We start from the raw sequence: 20,056 nt of genomic DNA, 5'->3' as shown, positions 1-20,056 counted from the left end.
TGTAGTTACCTGGATCACTTTTCTTTCTTTTCTTAAAAATAGGAACTGTTAGCAATTCTCCAGTCATACTGTACAACCCCTGAATTTACAGATTCATTAAAAATTCTTGCTAATGGGCTTGCAATTTCATGCTCCAATTCCTTTAATATTCTTGGATGAAGATTATCTGGGCCCCCTGATTTAGTCCCATTAAGCTGTTCGAGTTTTGCTTCTACCTCAGATATGGTAATATCTACCTTCATATCCTCATTCCCATTTGTCATGCTACCATTATTCCTAAGATCCTCATTAGCCTCATTAAAGACTGAGGCAAAGTATTTGTTTAGATATTGAGCCATGCCTAGATTATCCTTAACCTCCACTCCATCCTCAGTGTTCAGCAGTCCCACTTCTTCTTTCTTTGTTTTCTTCTTATTTATATGGCTATAGAACCTTTTACTATTGATTTTAATTCCCTTTGCAAGGTCCAACTCTACTTGTTCTGACCTCAATAAGGTAGCTTTCCTTGCTGATCCCTCCCATCTTCCTCTCCCTGTATGCTTTCTGCTTTTTCTTAATCATCTCTCTGGGATGCTTGCTCATCCAACTTGGTCTACAACTCCTGCCTATGAATTTTTTCCCCTTTCTTGGGATGCAGGCTTCCAATAGCTTCTGCAGCTTTGACTTGAAGTAATCCCAGGCCTCCTCATAATCCCAGGCCTCCTCTGCCTTTAGATCCATAAATTCTTCAGTCCAATCCACTTCCTTAACTAATTTCCTTAATTTTTGAAAGTCAGCCCTTTTGAAATCAAAAACCCTAGTCGCAGATTAATTTTTGTTTATCCTTCCGTTCAGTTTGAACTGAATTAGCTCATGATCACTTGAACCAAGGTTGTCCCCTACAACCATTTCTTCTATGAGGTCCTCACTACTCACCAAAACCAAATCTAAAATGGCATCCCCTCTTGTTGGTTCTGCAACTACTCGATGAAGGAATCCATCAGCTATCGCATCTAGGAAAATATGAGCCCTATTATTATTACTAGCACTTGTCCTCCAGTCTATATCTGGGAAGTTAAAGTCTCCCATGATCACACAGTTTCCATTAGTATTTACTTCATTAAAAACGTTAAAGAGGGCTCTATCCATATCCAAATTAGATCCCAGCAGTCTATAGCACACCCCAAGCACTATCACAGGGGAGGCTAGTAATTTTCTTCCCCAATGTGATTTTTGCCCAGACAGACTGTCTTATCCATTCCATCGCTTCTTATTTTATGATTCTATTTCTTTACATTCTACCTCATCATTGATATACAATGCTACTCCACCATCTTGGCCTTTATTTTTGTCTTTCCTAAACAGCACATACCCTTCAATACCTGTAGTCCAGTCATGACTACTATTCCACCATGTTTCTGTTATCCCTATAATATCTGGTTTCACTTCCTGCACCAGTAGCTCTAGTTCTTCCATTTTGTTACCTAGGCTTTTCGCACTGCTGTACAAACATTTTTGCTGTTTGGCCTTGCTCACATTCTTTACCCGATTAGGCACGGATATTCTACAGCCAGTATGACCTGTTAGACTGGTATCCACACTGCCCTTCCTCATGTCCATTCTCCTACCCATGGAGCATAATGAGTGGTGAAAGTGTGAACAGATGACCAAGTTGCAGCCCTGAAAATGTGATTGATGGCTACATAACTTAAAGCAGACAACACCGCTTGTGCCCTTATAGAGTGCGCTAAAATGCGTTAAGGGGAAGGAACCTTAATATCATAGCACTGATGAATGTAGGAAGAGATCCAGGGGGAGATCCTCTATGAGGAGACCAGTTGTCCTCTCATCATCTCAGCAATGGAGACAAATAGACTGTTTAGATGTTACTGATTTGTTAGAGGTAGCTGGAGGCAGGAAGAGGAGGTGGTGGTGGTCTCTGATTCTTATGGTGCATCCTAGAGATTAGTTCAGCTACCTTGGCAGATAGTACATCTCTGGTGGACCTAAGGATGGAAATGCTCTCTCTCAAGGGCTGGAGTGTAAATGCCTAGTGATTTAAAGATTGCCCTAGAATCTTTAGCAGAATGCAAGGCTTTATCTGTTTTCTCAGGGAATAAGTTTACGTCTTCACTGGGAAAATATTCAATTGTTTGTCGGATTTAGCCAGAATGGCAGATGATTGCTGTGATGCTGGCAGACCAAGTACCAGCTCATGCCCAAGTCCCCAGGTCTCAATTGAACACTAACAAATACATAGCTGGAATCAGTCTGGCTCACTCTGTGTTAGTATTGTTAAAATAGGTATTAGAATTATAAGAATGAGTTTAGTATTTAGACTTTGCTGAAGGTTTATGAGCTGCTACTTGCATTAATCTCACTTATAACCTCTGTATCTCATGTTGTAAGGTAATATTTGGGTGGTTGTAGTGTGAGCCCATGTGACTGTTAATCACCAGACTGGAGAGAGACAAATTAGTGTGAAGTGATGATCTTCAACAGAAGGTATTATGTCCTTCTCAACAGCAAAAGTCCATTGACACCAGACGGACTATTGTGGGACGTTAAAGAGGGCAGAAGACCGTTGTTCCGCTCTCCCCGCCACTCATGAAGATGATGTGAATCATGCAAGTGGATTCCTCCCATCAGCTGAGCTTACAACTCAGAGCACAATGCAAGAAAGGGATAAAAAAAACCTTAATAAGAAGAAACTGGTCATCTTTGTGCTGCTTGGACTCTGGGGGGTAAAAAGTTTTCTAGGCATAAGCAAGAGATCCCCATCTGCTTAGCATGAGTTAGTCCTAAAGGACATATAGAGCTTGCTTACTATACAAGGCCTATTATCTTTTGAAATGTAAGATTGTAGTTCATTTGTGTGTATATATGTTTATCTGCTTTAACCTTCTCAATAACTCATTTCCTTTTCCTATTTAATAAATTTTCATGTCGTTTATTATAGGATAGGCTACAAGCATTGTCTTTGGTGTGAGATCTACGGTACAATTGACCTGGGGTTAGTGACTGGTCCTTTGGGACTGGAAGTAACCAGAATATTTGCCATGGTTCTTGGTGTAAGGGACCATCTATCACAAAGGTATGCTCACCTGGGCAGAGAAGCAGATCGGCGTACCCAAAGAGAGTGTCTGTAACTCCTTGTTTAGCCAGTTATAGAACCCAAGGCATTTACACACTTAATAATTGGTTGCTGAAATCTAAGTATAGAATTCACAACCAATTTGGGGTTTGTGCCCTGGTTCCTAACAGCCTGTCCTGAGGTTGGTATTCACACTCTTGAAGCATTACAACTGCAGCCACGAAGCATAACACATACTGACTGCCATTACCCTTACTTGAACTGCTAAATCCACCTCATCTAAACCAGCCTGTAAGGACAATCTTGCTTCCCAGCAGCTTTCACTCACAAGTGCTGTGTACTTCTCCTTAGAATCATCTAGCAACTTGTCTATACATTTCAACAATCATAACGAACTGCAAATCATATGAGAGCATGATGATTTGCAATTCTAAACTGCAATCCTGGTAACAAATAACCTTTCTCCAAAAGAGATCCAATTTTTTTGTATCTTTGTCGCTGGCAGTAGATTTAGATCGCCCTATCTTACCTTTTCATTCACAGCCATCACTACCAAAGAGATCCCTGCTGCACTGTATGTTTCAGATGTTATTGGTACCAACAGAGTAAGATGTATCGTAGAGGAAGTTGATATCACAGAAGGTACCAGCAATGTCTCAATGGTACCACATGAGGTGCTTGTGTCAACAACTCTATAATGCTAGAATGCAGTACGAGGGAGTGCGTAGCAGGAGCTCCAATCTCTGTGCTGGTCTTCCAGTATGAGACCTAGCCCTCAAAGATGAGGAGGGCTTCTTCTGGTTACAAGAGGTTCAAGTGTTAGACTTCTGATGCTGTTTGCAAGGTACCAGAGAACAGTGTCTTCTCTCCAGCTCTCTCCACCCAAAGATGTCACCAAATCTGGTGGCATGCTCTGAGACTGAGTCAAGTCCAAACGCTTATGTACCAAATGGCTTAGTTTCAAAGGGAGTCACAAAGCTGCTTCCATCAGGATAATCTCGAAGTCGAACATCCAGCAGCTTCTTAGTTCTGGTCTTAAACCCCTACAGATATGGCACTTGTGCCTCACATGTCCTTCTCCAAAACATTTTAAGCAGCAAGAGTGAGGATCACTCACTGGTTAGATTTGTGACAGCTGGAATAGCATTTAAACCCCTGGGACTTAGGCAAATCTCGATAGTGCGTTAGAAGCTCAATGAAAAGTAAAATAAAAATCAATACATTTTTCCTAAACAAGTACCACTAACTAAAACTAGAACTAGAACTATGCTAAAACTATTTAGAATAAAAAAAAATTAGGAAAAGGTTCTCTAAAGACAGAATGGGAAAGAGTGTGAGAAGCTCACAGATGCCCCAGGTACCAACCTTGGTCAGTGAGAAGGAACTGGGGGGGGGGGGCGGGTCAGCGCGGCACCACTCTTCATACCCCTGACTAGCAGCATGAATGCACAGGGGTGGGTGTGCCACACTGTCCCAAAAGGTACTGCTATGAGAAAAAGAACTCCAGCTTCAGTGCACTGGTGTGCACACATCTGAAATGGAATGGACACTTGAAGATGAATAATTGACTCTGGATTAATATATACTGAAACAGAGAAGTGTATTTACATTTATATATTTCCATTATAAATTAAGTACTGTAGAAACACTAAAATTCTAATATATTTCAACCATTTATAACATTATATGCATCTGTTTTATTATTTCTGTTCAAACAGCTGTGAATGTCAGCTTGTGAACTGCATCTCAGCAGATGTGCAATGTACAATGTACATCACAAACAAAACGTACATATTCCAATGTGACCTTCACATAAGCTTATGCCACTATTCACACCTTGCTTTTGAAGCCACAATCCATCATTAATAATCCTGCCTCCCACCTAGAAAGCAGGGAAGCAGCACTTTTGAAACAGATTGATTCTGCATGATAGATTAAACAACAGAATGTGCTCAGATAACAAGCACTGGGACAAGTACGTACATATACACGTATTCCCACTCTACCTGAGAAAGTACCAAAAATCCCCAACTGCTGGAGATGGGACACTAGACAGGGAGGGCTCTGAGTTACTACAGAGAATTCTTTCCCAGTTATCTGCCTGGTGGGTCTTGCCCACATGCTCAGGGTCTCACTGATCACTATTCGCCTTTCCCTGTAGCATGAAGCATGGTTTAAACTAGTGTAAATGGTCAATTCTTTGTAACTTGAAGTCTTTAAGCAGAAGTGGGCAAACTACGACCCGTGGGCCACATCCAGCCAGCGGGACTGTCCTGCCCGGCCCCTGAGCTCCTGGCCTGGGAGGCTAGTCCCCAGCCCCTCTGCCACTGTCCCCCCTCCCCTGGAGCCACAATGCCACATGGGCAGCGGGGCTGCGTGCTCATGCAGGGCAGTGCGGTAGCATGTCTGGCTCCGGCCGGGTGGTGGAACGGCCAGACATGCTGCTCTGAGCGGCAGGGTAAGGGGGCCGGGGGATTGAATAAGGGGTAGGGGGTTCCGGGGGGCAGTCAGGGAACAGGGAGCGGTTGGATGTGGCAAAGGTTCTGGGGTGGTCAGGGGATGGGGAACAGGTGGCAGTTGGATAGGGGGCGGGTCCCAGGAGGGGGTGGTCAGGGGACAAGGAGCAGGGGGAGTTGGATGGGTCAGGGATTCTGAGGGGGGCAGTCAGGGGGTGGGAAGTGGGAGGGGGTCGATAGGGGGCGGGAGCCAGGCCATTTGAGGAGGCACAGCCTTCCCTATCTGCCCCTCCATACAGTTTCGCACCCCAGTGTGGCCTTTGGGCCAAAAAGTTTGCCCACCCCTGCTTTAAACCATGATTTGAGGACTTCGGTAACCCAGCCAGAGGTGAGGGGTCTATTACATAAGTGTGTGGATGAGGTTCTATGGCCTGCAACATGCAGGAGATCAGACTAGATGATCACAAGGTCCCTTTTGACCTTAAAGTCTATGAGTCTATGTGCTCAGATGACTAGCAGTGAGACAAACATGTCATCCACTATATGTAAGACAACTTAGTCCTTCAGTGTTCAAAGGAATTATTTCCCCTACTCTCCCCCTTAATATAGACCCTGATCCTTCAACTGACTCCATGTAAGCACAAGAGCCGCTCAGAGACTCAGCTGCAGGACTGGTACCCAATTGTCCTCAAAGATGAACAACATACTGCACCTGTACTATATATCTGTATTTGTACTTAGTACAAAACTATGAGTCTTCAATCTACTCGCAACAACATTCCGCTTCCCTCTCTTATATGAAATCAGATCACTTTGGAGGGGTGACAAAGATTCATTTTTCATCATGCATTTGTCTGCATCTGTAAATTATCGCAAACTCAGTATTTTTGTCATTTAGTAAAATTAACTAAGCACATAATAAGACAGACTGAAAAGTAACACTGCATTTTCATTCCATTACTGGTTAGCCCATTTTCTGGTCATATTATGAAAGGGGTAGGAAGGGAAATGAACCCAAAATCATCTTGAAAATATTCAGGTCAAACAAAGGAGGAAAAATATTTACCCCTCTGGTTAAAATTTCAGTAATCACAAACCATGTATTTGAAATCCCTCAGAAGAAAGATTAAAGGACACAATCATAGTACTTTGGGCTGAAAATTTAGGTTTGTTTAATGTAGTTTTTGTTACAAACAAAAAGTCTACTAATAGAAGCTTCTTTTATAATTGTAATGAAAACACTTTCTGGTTTGGATTTACACATTCCTCTGCACTGTCTAAAATCCAAACATCCCAACAGTATGGTAGCATGAGAATTAGAAAGTGAAATTTAGTAAAGAGCATCAGTGGTGAAATGATAAACATGTTTTTTAAAATCCTCATACTCGGGGTATATCTATACTATGAAATTAGGTTGAATTTATCCAAGTCGATTTTTAGGAAGCGATTTTATACAGTCAATTGTGTGTATCCACACTAAGCGAATTAAGTTGGCGGAGTGCGTCCACAGTATTATGGCTAGCGTCGACTTTCGTAGCGTTGCACTGTGGGTAGCTATCCCACAGTTCCTGCAGTCTCCACTGCCCATTGGAATCTGGGTTGAGCTCCCAATGCCTGATGGGGAAAAACATTGTCATGGGTGGTTCTGGGTACATGTCGTCAGTCGCCCCTCCCTCTGTGAAAGCAATGGCAGACAATTGTTTCGCGCCTTTTTTCCGTGCAGGCGCCATACTGCTGTCAGCAGACGGTGCAGTCGGCCTGCTAACCATCGTCATCCACCGCTTCCGCTACAACTCTGCTCTCCTGGTGTCATGAATCCACCTCGCAGGTCCTCTCGTCGTTCTGTATAAATATCTATTCTCATGGCATCTGTCGTCAGCCACCGCTTCCACTGCAACTCTGCTCTCCTGCAGACGCCATAACACAGCAAGCATGGAGCCTGCTCAGCTCACCGCTGATGTTGTGAGCATTGTAAATACCTCACGCATTATCCTGCAGTACGTGCAGAACCTGCAAAAGCAGGCGAGGAGGCAATGACAGTGCAATCACGATAGTGATGAAGACATGGACACAGACTTCTCTCAAAGCACTGGCCCTGGCAATTCGGACATCATGGTGGTAATGGGGCAGGTTCATGCTGTGGAACACCGATTCTAGGCCTGGGAAACAAGCACAGACTGGTGGGACCGCATAGTGTTGCGGGTATGGGATGATTCTCAGTGGCCACAAAACTTTTGCATGCATAAGGGCACTTTCATGGAACTTTGTGACTTGCTTTCCCCTGCCCTGAAGCGCAAGAATACCAAGATGAGAGCAGCCCTCACAGTTCACAAGCGAGTGGTGATAGCCCTCTGGAAGCCTGCAACGCCAGACACCTACCAGTCAGTCGGAAATCAATTTGGAGTGGGTAAATCTACTGTGGGGGCTGCTGTGATCCAAGTAGCCAACACAATCACTGAGCTGCTGCTATCAAGGGTAGTAACTCTGGGAAATATGCAGGCCAGAGTGGATGGCTTTGTTGCAATGGGGTTCCCCATCTGTGGTGGGGCAATAGATGGAACGCATATTCCTATCTTGGGATCGGACCACCTTGGCAACCAGTACGTAAACTGCAAGGGGTACTTTTCAATGATATTACAAGCATTGTTGGATCACAAGGGACATTTCACTGACATCAACGTGGGATGGCCGGGAAAAGTGCATGACGCTCACATCTTCAGGAACTCTGCTCTGTTTGAACAGCTGCAGAAAGGAACTTACTTCCCAGAGCAGAAAATTACTGTTGGGGATGTTAAAATGCCTATAGTTATCCTTGGGGACCCAGCCTACCCTTAATGCCATGGCTCATAAAGCCATACACAGGCACCCTGGACAGAAGTAAGGAGCAGTTCAACTATAGGCTGAGCAAGTGCAGAATGATGGTAGAATGTGCATTTGGACGTTTAAAAGCTCGCTGGCGCAGTTTACTGATTCGGTTGGACCTCAGCAAAACCAATATTCCCATTCTTATTGCTGCTTGCTGTGTGCTCCACAATATCTGAGAGAGTAAGGGAGAGATGTTTATGACAAGGTGGGAGGTTGAGGCAAATCGCCTGGTGGCCAATTACGCGCAGCCAGACACCAGGGCGATTAGAAGAGCACAGTTGGGCACCCTGCACATCAGAGAAACTTGGAAAACCAGTTTCATAACTGGCCAGACTATGATGTGACAGTTCTGTTTGTTTCTCCCTGATAAAAACCTGCCCCCTTGGGTCACTCTACTTCGCTGTAAGCCAACCGACCTTCCCCCTTTGATCACCACTTTCAGAGGCAATAAAAGTCATTATTGTTTCAAAATCATGCATTCTTTATTAATTCAGCACTCAAATAAGGGGGAAAACTCGCAAGGTAGCCCAGGAGGGGTGGGTGAAGAGGGAAGCACCAGGTGGGGTGGTGGATTAGGGGAGGAGGGAAGGACAAGGCCACACTACAGTTCAAAACTTATTGAATGCCAGCCTTCTGTTGCTTGCGCAATCCTCTGGGGTGGAGTGGCTGGGTGCCCATAGCCTCCCTCCTGCATTCTTGGGCATCTGGATGAGGAGGATATGGAACTTGGGGAGGAGGGCAGGCAGTTATACAGGGGCTGCAGCAGCGGTCTGTGCTCCTGCTGCCTTTCCTGCAGCTCCACCAGACGCCTGAGCATGTCAGTTTGCTCCCCCATTAGGCTCAGCATTGCATCCTGCCTCCTCTCAGCATGATCCTCCCTCCTGCCATCGCATTCATTTAACGCTTTCCTGGACTCTGCCATTGTTTGCCTCCATGCATTCTGCTGAGCTCTTTCAGTGTGGGAGGACTGCATGAGCTCTGAGAACAAGTCATCGCGAGTGCATTTTTTTCACCTTCTAATCTGCACTAGCCTCTGGGACAGAAATGATAGGGGGAGTGTAGAAACATTTGCAGCTGTGGGAGGAAAAAAAGGAAGAGTAGTATTTAAAAAGATACATTTTAGAGAACAAAGGGAAGACTATTTCACACTGAATCAAGCGATTCACATTACATAGCACATGTGCTTCACCCCACCCCCCAGCCCGCACCCGCCCACCATGTGGCTAGTATCAGGGAAGATCCCTCTCAGCCAAACACGAACAGCTCAGCATGAACGGGCCTCCCCACACCACGTGGCAAAGGCTTTTAGAGTACCTCCAGGACAGCTTCATGGAGATGTCCCTGGAGGATTTCCACTCCATCCCCAGACACGTTAACAGACTTTTCCAGTAGCTATACTGGCCGCAAATGCATCCCAAGTCTTCAGGACAAATTAATCATTAAACATGCTTGCTTTTAAACGCTGTATTATATTTACAAGGGTACACTCACCAGAGATGCCTTCTCCAGCTTCATGGTCTGGGAGCCCGCCTTGGGAGGGTATTGGCTCCAAGAGGATGAACAGTTCCTGGCTGCTGGGGAGAAGGGATTTTCCACTTGCCTGCTATGCACTATCCTCAACCTCCTCATCATCTTCCTCATCCACAAAATCCTCATCCCTGTTGAGTGAGAATCCCCCCTTACAGGTGTCCACGGACACTGGTGGGGTAGTGGTAGGGGGCCACCCTAGAATTGCATGCAGCTCATCATAGAAGCGGCATGTATTGGACTCTGACCCGGAGAGACCATTTGCATCCTTTGTTTTTTGGTAGGCTTGCCTCAGCTCCTTAACTTATAAGCGGCACCGCTGTGTGCCCCTGTTGTAGCCTCCGTCCATCATGCCCTTGGAGATTTTGGCAAATATACTGGCATTTCGTCTTTTGGAACAGAGTTCTGCCTGCACGGATTCTTCTCCCCATACAGCGATCAGATCCAGTACCTCCCGTTCGGACCATGCTGGAGCTCTTTTGCGATTCTGGGACTCCATGGTCACCTGAGCTGATCAGCTCGCCTCGCTGGCCAAACAGGAAATGAAATGCAAAAGTTCCTGGGACTTTTCTTGTCTACCTGGCCAGTGCATCTGAGTTGAGTGTGCTGTCCAGAGCAGTCACAATGGAGCACTCTGGGATAACTCCCAGAGGCCAATACCGTCGAATTGCGTCCACGCTACCCCAAATTCAACCCAGCGAGGTCGATTTTCGCACTAAACCCCTCGCCGGGGAGGAAATCAATTTTAAGAGCCCTTTAAGTCGACAAAACAGGCTTGGTAGTGTGGACGGGTGCAGGGTTAAATCGACCTAACGCTGCTAAATTCAACCTAAACTTGTAGTGTAGACCAGGGCTCAGATTAAAGTGAACACTTTGTTTTGTGTTGGGTTGAACCTTGTTGTTATGAGTTGGCCATAACTACCATTTTTCACTCAGGATGAATGTAAAGAGGGGATTGAAACAGCGGCCATCATATGGAAAAATTAATTATTCTTCAGTCACTTCTACCCACAACACCCCAAATCTGGCCAGCCACTTCGGTCAAAAAGGGTAACAATATTTTTAGACATCCTGAACTCAGACAATTCCCCACTGACTTGCACCTTATGCAGTCATTTAAACTTGCATAAAGTGAGTGTAAAATACAGCAGTGAGTATTTTGGTAGTGTTTTACACTCTCCTTGCACTCTATTTGCAGATGTGTAAATGATTACACTAGGTGTAGGAAAACAGTAGAGAATCAGACCCACTGTATTTCAATTTGCAGCCGATATCTGAATGGATAATCCTCAAAAACTTGTTATTCAAAATTATGAAGAGAAGCAGGCATGATAAAACAGTCATTTTATACAGTTGACAAAACACTGCCAAAGGTTTAATATTTAAAATCAGAATATGTAAGAGTATAATGAAAGTAGATCTCAATTATGGTACCAACCTGTGTCTTTTTTCTTCTATGGAAGGTAATGAAGATTTTTTTCTACTTGAAGCTGGATCACGTGTATCTGCTTCTCTCCTTGAATTTTACAAAGACAGTGACCTGAAACAAAACATTAATAGTTTGAATATACAACTTATGAAAACATTTCCACTAAGGGCCTGATTTTCAGAAGCACCAACTCCAACTGAAGTGAAAATGAGCTGTAGATGCTCAGGATCTCTGAAAGCCAGGCCCATAGTTTCTTTCGTGGAATAAATTACATATTTTTTCATCTTAAGTGCTCAACTATACCATGTAAATCTTTATAAGACTATTAGTAGAATAACATCACCTTTGTGAAGTAGGAACTGACCTCTCACCACATATTTCAATTGTTTGCAAAGGTAGAACGTTCACAACCTCAATTATCTTCAGAAAACACATAACTTTGTGAGAATGTTCTTTCACTTTAGATTTCTAATTACAGGTTAAATCAAAGTCTGGTGATAAATATTAAATTCCTTCACTTCCTCTAACCTGTAGCTCACTGGATCAAATGGGAATGCCTATTGCTGTAGCTATCTACCTTCATCTATACCCCCAATATCAACACCATTACAGCACCAGCACCATCACTAGCCAGCAGAGAAGCAGACTGTCTACTTCTGCCACAGCATTTACCTTCACCCTTCAGCGTAAAATACATCTATTTTAGCATTTTGCCATAGTTGTTCTGTCACTTTCACTGCACAAAGTACAAAGCGAAAGTACAATAAATTGCCTCTAGTATAGCAACTGCTTTGCCCTATGATTATCATTAGTCTTCAGAAGTCTAGTTGTCAATGGATGTCAGCACAAATGTACCAAGGATTAAAAATGAGTTAAGCTTTCTAACAGAAAAGGTCAACTGAAATTGAGAGTTTCATAGTTCTTTTTCCTACAAAGACATTACAAAGTAATACTTTTATATACTAATTGGGACTATTTTATGGCTATCACAGTCATGGATTACATAATTTTTATGCTCTTTAAAAAAAACTGATTACTTGACATTTTTGGAGTTTTCCATATATGTAGGTAGATGTGACAATAACAACATGAACCAATCTAAATAAGAAATTTGAGTACTGCCAATTTAAAGGTTCATAGATTTTAAGGCTAGAAGGGAGTCAGCTCACCAACGTGGTATGCAGAGGTAACAGTTCCCTACTTCTGCTCAGTGTTCCCCTGCGTCTACATCCAAGGATCATGTTAGTCTTTTTTGTCACAGCATCGTGCACTGGGATCTCATCTTCACTTTGTTATCAACAGTGATCCCCAAATCCTTTTCAGAGTCACAGTTTCCAAGGTACAGTCCTTGCCTTGTAAGTATAGATTGCGCTCTTTGTTCCTCAATGTATGATCTTGTATTTGCATAAAGACTGTTTCTAAGTACAAGTTCATAGTAAAAATAGGGTGGTTTTGCACAATAAATAATAGTCTCAGTTAGCCACTGTTGCTGGATAATAGTGTTCTGTAGACAAAAGAGAACAGGTGAATCTTAAGGTGATTTGACAGAGGGTACAATGGTGTTTTCAACTGGATATTGGACAGGGAGTTCTTCCCTGTATACATAAGGGATGGTATGGAAGAAAGTGCAAAAATATTTTTGAGAGTAGACTAACAGGTGGTGAAGACACACATTGCTGGCAAAAACAAAGAGTGCAGTTGTCAGCACAATAATTAGAGCAGCCAGATAGAGCTCATAAATCTTGAAAGGAAGGCAAAGAAGCTTATGTTTGATACGGTGGAGAAGACAGAGCTAGTAGAGGGATGCACATAACATATGATTTGGTAAGAACAAGCCAAAGTGATCTTAGCAGAAGCAATTTCAAGGGATTTTTGTGGTGTGGTCAATGTTGCAGTAGTCAAGGCCAGAGGGCTATATCAAAGATACTCACATTATGGGCCTGAGTGACTGGAAAGATGGTGGTGATGTGATTGAGGCAGTGATTCAGAAAGCTGGGAGAGCTTGTGAGGAAAAGATCAAAAGTCAGTTTTGGCCATGTTAAGTATAAATTAATGTCTGGTCATCCATGAAGAGATGTCAGAAAGAAAGGCTGCAACCCATATTGGAAAAAGGGAGACAAGTTCAGAGTGCAGAGTAAAAGTGAAAGTCGTCAGTGTAAGATGTATGCAGACTTGTCGTAGTCATGTCGGTCCCAGGATATTAGAGACACAAAGTGGATGAGGTAATATCTTTTATTGGACCAATTTCTGTTGGTGCGAGAGACAAGCTGATGAGTTACACAGAGCTCTTCCTCTCCCACCTTGTCTCATCAATGTAAGATGAAGAACAAGGTGTCAAACATATTGCCCACAAGCCGGATCCCTCCTCTATTACCCTTTCTTTCAGCCTGCAGCTGCCTCGGCAATTTATAAAGGTATCCATCCTGCAGCTGCCTCGCTACTACAGCTCAGAGGTCCTGGGAAGGACCCAGAGCAGGAGGAGCTGAGGAGGGAGCTCATGCCTGGCTGGGCACAGGTACCTGAACCCCTTCCCCACCACACCACCACCAGACTTCAATTCCCTCCTGCTGCCTCCTCAGTATTGCCATGAAGGAGTGAGCTCCTTCTACCTCACCAAGCATCCCAGCATCAGACTGACAGACTGCTCCCCTTAATCTGCCAGTGATGTCAGTCTTTACTATCTATTACTCCATTTCTCCAATAAGTAATTTTGCACTTCCCAGCCTCCTGTTCCCACCCACTTCCTGTTGCTGCCAAATTCTGAAGGACCAGGCTCAGGATAACAACTACTTCCTACCTCTACTGGTGAACAGAAACCTAATGGAGAGAATCCTCTAAGACAGTGTGGGGATAAGAGGGCGAAGGAGGAATGAAAGACTCCCCAAAGAGAAGGAAAGTGGGGCAGACAGAAGAGGCGAGCAGAATGTTTTTTTTATTCTTGTATATTAACATTAACTTCATTGTCATAACAGTCCAGGATATCTTTATGGACTTACAACTTTTTAAATAATTTATCTTCTCTCGCTAAAACAGACTATAATAATTTTGTCAGCTAAATGAATTAAACATTTAACAGAATATTTTTGCTTTCCTTTGGAAACAAGAGAGAACTGCGTATAGTAATTTGTATTTTCCACATGGCCTCTTTACAAACTTTCTTAATATTTATGTTCAGCTTCTTAAGATCTTGTCTGAAAAATCCAGAGAGTAATGAATAGAATTCAAGTGATCTAATTTGAAGATAAATGTCTGAGCTAATCTTGCCTAAATATTTATAGGTGACTTGAAAGAAACCAAATATTTCAAATCGGGAACCCAATTATCCCATTAACCTATAAACAAAGTTTTAGTGTTTATCCTGTCACTTAACCTTTACAAACTACAAAAATACAAAAGAAAAACTTATCGTGTTTCTTATCAGGCAGCCTAGTAGTACAGACACTTCATTTTGTGTAATGGGGAGGTCATGACACATCGCAGCATTATTTGAAGTCATATCCCACTCTAGTTTCAATTTTATTTTTTAAAAGGTGATATATAATTGATTTGGTTTAAACAGAATCTTTAACGTTACCAAAACCATACAAGAGAGACCTTGGTAAAAGTTAGAGTCCTGGTGCTAGAGTAAAAAAATGCCATACTGCCAACCAGGGAAACAAGTACTGGAGCAAGTTACCTTCTGTTTTGGGGTATTTAGGTTAAATAATTATATCTAACTCTTAAAAACAAATACTGACTTGAAAACAAATGTTTTTACAAAAATCTGACAAAAACATTTTATGCGTCATTACGACAGAGTTCAGACTTTTAAAAATGTGTACCACAAATGAGTTAGACTTGCAATAATGTGATGAGAAACTGTAGCTGCAACAAACAGCAACAATTGCTAGATAAAATAGCAATATGTCAAAACTGATTTTCACAGTATACACTAAAATCATAATCAAAAGCTTGTGATTTCCTCAGGGTATATTTTGTTTTTTTGTTCTAAATCATAGGTTAAAGGCACACTGTCAAGCATAAAACAAATTAATTCAGAACACAGGTTAGTCATTTCTCTTTCACTAGCCTCAATCCTGAAAACATTACTTGAGGCATATGCCAAAAGGCAGTGTTGTACTCCTTTCCTAAACTGTTCAAAAAGGCTTTCACGTACCACACTGAAGAACAGAAGTAATCAATGTAAACTATATTCTCCATTGGCTAAACATTGTGCATAAAAAGTAATTTTAAAAATCTTTTTTTGTTTAAAACATTACATAACCCAGGGAGATCCCAAAAATCTCACTATGTACAAATTTGACTTTTTACAATCCGCAGTTCTCACATCATAGAGACCTAAAACATGATGAGACTCAAAATGTGAATGTTTTTAAAAGACAAATTAGTAACTGATCAAAGGGAGAGGTTACTCATCTTGTGCAGTAAATGGAGTTCTTCAAGATGTGTCCCCCTATGGGTGCTCCACTTCAGGTGCGCATGTGCCCCTGCACTTTTGAGCAAAGATTTTTGCCAGATTTTACCCAGACTATAAAGGGTTGTGCAGACAAACCATCTTCAGTTCCTTCTCAACTGCACAGTCCCATAGAGAAAACTCTGATGCAGAGGGGAAGGCGGATGGGAGCTAAACACCCATAGGGACATATATCTCGAAGAATTCCAGTTACCGTACAAGGTGGGTAAATCAAATTATGTTTCTTTTGGTGCTCTACTACATTTAACTCATAAGCAGTAACCCCACAGGGAGAAGGGAGCTTCAGACTAGAGTCAAATACTGAAGACAAAACTGCAATGCCAACTACAGTATCTGATCTAGAGGCACAGTGGCTGGAGAAAGTATGTACTGAAGTCCTAGCTTCAGTTCTGCAAATTTCAGGAACTGCAGCATTCTTGGGTGATGCCATGAAAGTAGATTGCAACCATGCAGGATGGGCTAAAACTCTAGAGCAAAAGGTCCCCAAACTCTGGGGTGCGCCCATCCTAGAGGGGCACAGAGGAACCTTCGAGGGGCACGGCGGGGCATGGACTAGCCCACACGGGGGGGTGAAGAGAGAGCACCACTCAGCCCCTCTCTGCTCCCAGCTCTGCTCTGGTCTCACCTGCAGCTGTGTCCCCAGGTCCTGGTCCCGTGCCTGGCCCTGTCCCCAGCCTTGCAATGGCTCCTCTCCCAGCTCAGCCTCACAGCTCCATTCCCTGACCTAGGCTGAGGGTGGAGCCAGAAGTGGAGCCACACCTGGCTGCAGGCCCGGCTGCTGCTCTGTTCCCACCTCCAGTCTTGGCTCCATCTCCATCCCCGCTCCTGGTCCTGGCGCCCTTACACCTGTCTGTGCCCCCCACCCAGACACGGCCCTGTTCCCATCCCTGGCTCCAGGGAGTGGGGGGCATGACCCCCAAAAATTTGCGGGATCACTGGTATAGGAGAAGGTTGAATGTTGACTGTCATAAAAGAAATAATATACCCAAAAATCCATCTTAAGAGCCTCTGGGTGGAGCAGCAGGTTTAAAACAAACAGAAGGAAGTATTTCTTCACACAACGCACAGTCAACCTGTGGAAATCTTTGCCAGAAGATATTGTGAAGGCCAAGACAATAACAGGGTTCAAAAAAGAACTAGATAAATTCAGGGAAGATAGGTCCATCAATGGCTATTAGCCAGGATTGCGTCCCTAGCCTCTGTTTGCCAGAAGCTGGCTACGCAGGTGGTGTCGGAGAGAAGGCTTTGAATTCTTTGACCAATGGATGGTGTTCCAAGAAGGAGAAGTGATAGGCAGAGACGGGCTCCACCTAACGAAGAGAAGGAAGAGCATCTTCGCAAGCAGGCTAGCTAACCTAGTGAGGAGGGCTTGAAACTAGGTTCATGAGGGGAAGGAGACCAAAGCCCTGAGGTAAGTGGGGAAGTGGGATACTGGGAGGAAGCACAAGCAGGAGAGAGCAAGAGGGGAGGGCTCCTGCCTCATACTGAGGAAGTGGGATGATCAGTGAGTTATCTTAAGTGCCTACACACAAATGCAAGAAGCCTGGGAAACAAGCAGGGAGAACTGGAAGGCCTGGCATAGTCAAGGAATTATGATGTGACTGGAACAACAGAGACTTGGTGGGATAACTCACATGACTGGAGTACTGTCATGGATGGATATAAACTGTTCAGGAAGGACAAGCAGGGCAGAAAAGGTGGAGGAGATACATTGTATGTAAGGGAGCAGTATGACTGCTCAGAGCTCAAGTATGAAACTGCAGAAAGACCTGAGAGTCTCTTAATTAAATTTAGAAGTGTGAGCAACAAGGGTGATGCCGTGGTGGGAGTCTGCTATAGACCACCAGACCAGGAGGATGAGGTGGACGAGGCTTTCTTCCGGCAACTCACGGCATTTACTAGATCGCAGGCCCTGGTTCTCATGGGAGACTTCAATCACCCTGATATCTCCTAGGAGAGCAATACAGCAGTGCACAGACAATCCAGGAAGTTTTTGGAAAGTGTAGGGGACAATTTCCTGGTGCAAGTGCTGGAGGAACCAACTAGGGGCAGAGCTCTTCTTGACCTGTTGCTCACAAACCGGGAAGAATAAGTAGGGGAAGCAAAAGTGGATGGGAACTGGGGAGGCAGTGACCATGAGATGGTCGAGTTCAGGATCCTGACACAGGGAAGAAAGGAGAGCAACAGAATACGGACCCTGGACTTCAGAAAAGCAGACTTTGACTCCCTCAGGGAACTGATTGGCAGGATCCTCTGGGAGAAAAGCATAAGGGGGAAAGGAGTCCAGGAGAACTGGCTGTACTTTAAAGAATCCTTATGGAGGTTACAGGAACAAACCATCACGATGTGTAGAAAGAATAGTAAATATGGCAAGTGACCAGCTTGGCCTAACAGTGAAATCCTTGCTGATTTTAAATACAAAAAAGAAGCTTACAGAAGTGCAAGACTGGACAAATGACCAGGGAGGAGTACAAAAATATTGCTCAGGCATGCAGGAGTGAAATCAGGGAGGCCAAATCACACCTGGAGTTGCAGCTAGCAAGAGATGTTAAGAGTAACAAGAAGGGTTTCCCTCAGGTATGTTAGCAACAAGAAGAAAGTCAAGGAAAGTGTGGGCCCCTTACTGAATGAGGGGGGCAACCTAGTGACAGAGGATGTGGAAAAAGCTAACGTACTCAATGCTTTTTTTGCCTTTGTCTTCACGAACAAGGTCAGCTCCCAGACTACTGCACTGGGCAGCATAGCATGGGGAGAAAGAAGTGGTTCCGGACTATTTAGAAAAGCTGGACAAGCACAAGTCCATGGGGCTGGATGCGCTGCATCTGAGAGTGCTAAAGGAGTTGGCAGATATGATTGCAGAGCCATTGGCCATGATCTTTGAAAACTCATGGCGATCAGGGGAGGTCCCGGACGACTGGAAAAAGGCTAATGTAGTGCCCATCTTTAAAAAAGGGAAGAAGGAGGATCCTTGGAACTACAGGCCAGTGAGCCTCACCTCAGTCCCTGGAAAAATCATGGATCAGGTCCTCAAGGAATCAATTCTGAAGCACTTAGAAGAGATGAAAGGGATCAGGAACAATCAGCATGGATTCAACAAGAGCCTGACTAGTCTAACTGCCTTCTATGACAAGATAACTGGCTCTGTGGATGAGGGAAAAGAAGTGGACGGGTTACCCCTTGACTTTAGCAAAGCTTTTGATATGGTCTCCCACAGTATTCTTACCAGCAAGTTAAAGAAGTATGGGCTGGATGAATGAACTATAAGGTGGATAGAAAGCTGGCTAGATCGTCAGGCTCAACAGGTAGTGATCAATGGCTCCATGTCTAGTTGGCAGCCAGTATCAAGCGGAGTCCCCAAGGGTGGGTCTTCAGGCCAGTTTTGTTCAATATCTTCATTAATGATCTGGAGGAGGGCATGGACTGCACCCTCAGCAAGTTTTCAGATTACACTAAACTGGGAGGAGAGGTAGATATGCTGGAGGGTAGGGATAGGATACAGAAGGATCTGGACAAATTAGAAGATTGGGCCAAAATAAATCTTATGAGGTTCAACAAGGACAAGTGTAGAGTCCTGCATTTAAGATGGAAAAATCCCAGGCACCGCTACAGACTAGGGACCGAATGGCAAGGCAGCAGTTCTGCAGAAAAGGACCTAGGGGTTACAGTGGACGAGAAGCCGGATAAGAGTCAACAGTGTGCCCTTGTTGCCAAGAAGGCTAACAGCATTTTGGGCTGTATAAGTAGGGGCATTGCCAGCAGATCAAGGGATGTGATCGTTCCCCTCTATTAGACATTGGTGAGGCCTCATCTGGAGTACTGTGTCCAGTTTTGGGCCCCACACTACAAGAAGGATGTGGAAAAATTGGAAAAAGTCCAGCGGAGGGCAACAAAAATGATTAGGGGACTGGAACACATGATTTATGAGGAGAGGCTGAGGGAACTGGGATTGTTTAGTCTGCAGAAGAGAAGAATGAGGGGGGATTTGATAGCTGCTTTCAAATACCTGAAAGGGGGTTCCAAAGAGGATGGATCTAAACTGTTCTCAGTGGTACCAGATGACGGAACAAGGAGTAATGGTCTCAAGTTGCAGTGGGGGAGGTTTAGGTTGGTTGGATATTAGGAAAATCTTTTTCACTAGGAGGGGTGGTGAAGCACTGGAATGCGTTACCTAGGGAATTGGTGGAATCTCCTTCCTTTGAGGTTTTTAAGGTCAGGCTTGACAAAGCCCTGGC

The 20,056-nt window shown here is 44.0% G+C and overlaps 1 protein-coding gene across 3 annotated transcripts in view; it reads right to left on the bottom strand.

Moving 5' to 3' along the window:
* The window catches only part of FUT8 (fucosyltransferase 8), a 287,005-nt gene that overhangs the window by 176,716 nt on the left and 90,233 nt on the right, over positions 1-20,056 (bottom strand). For all 3 annotated transcript variants that reach the window (XM_048854022.2, XM_048854025.2, XM_048854024.2), the window contains exon 2: positions 11,360-11,461. The gene's annotated coding sequence lies outside the window, so the exon portion shown is untranslated. The remainder of the gene's footprint in view (positions 1-11,359; positions 11,462-20,056) is intronic.

This window comes from Caretta caretta, chromosome 6, assembly GCF_965140235.1.
Source record: "Caretta caretta isolate rCarCar2 chromosome 6, rCarCar1.hap1, whole genome shotgun sequence".
NCBI classification, from domain to species: Eukaryota; Metazoa; Chordata; order Testudines; family Cheloniidae; genus Caretta; species Caretta caretta.
Note: the sequence above shows the minus strand (reverse complement) of the source record. Positions and strands in the feature narration are given on the sequence as shown.